The following is a 2,643-nucleotide window of genomic DNA, read 5'->3' as shown; positions in this document are numbered from 1 at the left end:
TCTGGCCTCTCTCCTCTCCCCTCTCCCCTCTCTCCTCTCTTCTTTCCCCTCTGCACTCTTCCCTCTCTGTTCCCCCCTCTCCACTCTCAGCTCCCCCTCTTTCCTCTCCCCTCTCCAATCTCTCCTCACCCCAGTCCCCTCTTCTTTCTCCCCCTCTCATCTCTCCTCTCACCTCTCACACTCCCCTCTCTTCTCACCTCTCACCCCCTCTCTCCTCTACCCTCTCTCCTCTCCTCTCTCACCTCTCCCCTCTTGCCTCTCCCATCTCACCCTACGCACTCCCCTCGCCCCACTCCTCTCACTCCTCACTACGCTCTCCGCTCCCCTGTCCCTTCGCCCCTCTCTCCTCTCAACTCTCCCTCTCTCCTCTCCCCTCCTGCTTATACTCTCTCCCTTCTACCCTCTCTTCGCTCTTCTCTCATCTCTGCTCTCCCCTCTCCCCTCTCCCCTCTCTCCTCTCCCATCTCCCCTCTCCCTTCTCACTTCTTTCCTCTCCCTTCACCCCTCTCTCCTCATCTTCACTCCCCTCTCCACACTCTCTCCTCACTCCTCTCACTCCTCACCAGTCTCTCCTCTCCCCTTTCCCCCTCCCCTCTTTTCTCTCCCCGTCACCGCCCTCCTTATCACCTCTCCCCTCTCCCCTCTCCCCTCTCTCCTCTCTTCTTTCCCCTCTGCACTCTCCCCTCTCTGTTCTCCTCTCTCCACTCTCTTTCCTCTCCCCTCTCCAATCTCTCCTCACCCCTGTCCCCTCTTCTTTCTCCCCCTCTCATCTCTCCTCTCACCTCTCCCACTCTTGTCACCTCTCCCCTCCCCTCTCTCCTCTACCCTCTCTCATCTACCCTTTCCTCTCACGTCTCACCACTCTCTCGGCTCTCCTCTCCCCTCTCTGCTCTCTCCCCTATCCTCTCCTCTCTCACCTCTCCCCTCTTGCCTCTCCCATCTCACCCTACGCACTCACCTCACCCCACTCCTCTCACTCCTCACTACTCTCTCCGCTCCCCTGTCCCCTCGCTCCTCTCTCCTCTCACCTCTCCCTCTCTCCTCTCCCCTCCTCTCTCTGCTTATACTCTCTCACTTCTACCCTCTCCTCGCTCTTCTCTCCTCTCTGATCTCCCCTCTCCCCTCTCCCCTCTCTCCTCTCCCTTCTCCCCTCTCCCTTCTCACTTCTTTCCTCTCCCTGCACCCCTCTCTCCTCATCTTCACTCCCCTCTCCACCCTCTCTCCTCTCTCCTCCCACTCCTCACCAGTCTCTCCTCTCCCCTTTCCCCTCTCCCCTCTTTTCTCTCCCCGTCCCCTCTCTCCTTATCCCCTCTCCCATCTCCTCTTTGTTCTCTCCTCTCTCCTCTCACCTCACCGCTCTCTCTTCACCACTCTCTCCTCATCCCCTGTCCTCACGCACCTCTCACCTCCCTCCTCTACCCTCTCCCCTCTTCCCCTCTTTCCTCTCCTCTCTCCCCTCTCTCCTCATCCCCTCTCTCCTGTCCTCTCTCTCCCTCTCTTCTGTCCTTTCCCCTCTCCCCGCTCCTATCTCTCCTCTACCCTCCCCTCTCACTCCTCACCACCCTCTCCTCTCGCCCTCCCCTCACCCCCTCTCCTCTCGCGTGTCTCCTCTCTCCCCTCTCCGCTCCCCACTCCCCTCTCTCCTCCATCCTCTCCCATCTCCCAACTCATCTCTCTCCTCTCCCCTCTCTCCTATCCTCTGCCCTCTCCCCTCTCCCCTTTCACCTCTCCCCAGTCCGCGAACTCCTCACCTCCTCTCCTGTCCCGTGTCCCATCTCTCCTCTCTCCGCTCCACACTCCCCCTCCCCGTCCCCTTCTTCCTCTCCCCTCCCCCAACTCCCCTCGCTCATCACCCGTCTCCCCTCTCCTCTCTCCTCTCCCCTCTCCCCTCACCCCCTCTCCTCTCCCATATCACCTCCCTCCTCTCTCCTCTCTCTGCTCCCCACTCCCCTCTACCCCTCCCCTCCCTCCTCTCCCCTCTTCCATCTCCCCTCTCCCGTCCACTTCTCTCCTCTCCGTTCTCCCCTCTCTCCTCATCTCCTCTCCCCTTTCCCCGCTCCCCTCTTTTCTCTCCCTGTCCCCTCTCTCCTTTTCCACTCTCCCCTCTCGTCCCTGCTCTCTCCTCTCTCCTCACACCTCTCCGCTCTCTCCTCACCACTCTCTCCTCAACCCCTGGCCTCACGCACCATTCACCTCCCTCCTCTCCCCCTCCACTCTCATTTCTTTCCATTCCTCTCTCCCCTCTCTCTCCTCATCCCCTCTCCCCGTCCTCTCTCTCCCTCTCCTCTCTCCTCTCACCTCTCCCCCTTTCTCCACTCTCCTCTCTCCTTTCCCCTCTCCCATGTCCTCTCCCTCCCTCTATTCTCCCCTCTCACTCCTCACCACTATCTCCTCTTTCCCTCCCCTCCCCTCTCTCCTCTCCCCTCTCTCCTCTACCCTCTCCTCACACTCCTCACCACTCTCTCCTCTCTCCTCTCCCCTCTCTGCTCTCTGCTCTCTCCCCTCTCCTCTCCTCTCTCACCTTTCCCCTCTCGCCTCTCCCATCTCACACGAACCACTCACCTCGCCCCACTCCTCTCACTCCTCACTACTCTCTCCGCTTCCCGTCCCCTCGCCCTCTCTCCTCCCATCTCTCCCTCTCTC

Source organism: Chiloscyllium plagiosum, unplaced genomic scaffold (assembly GCF_037043375.1).
Source record: "Chiloscyllium plagiosum isolate Xiang-an unplaced genomic scaffold, Cpla_swu_hap1 HiC_scaffold_31, whole genome shotgun sequence".
Taxonomy (NCBI): Eukaryota; Metazoa; Chordata; class Chondrichthyes; order Orectolobiformes; family Hemiscylliidae; genus Chiloscyllium; species Chiloscyllium plagiosum.
This window is presented reverse-complemented; position numbering follows the sequence as displayed.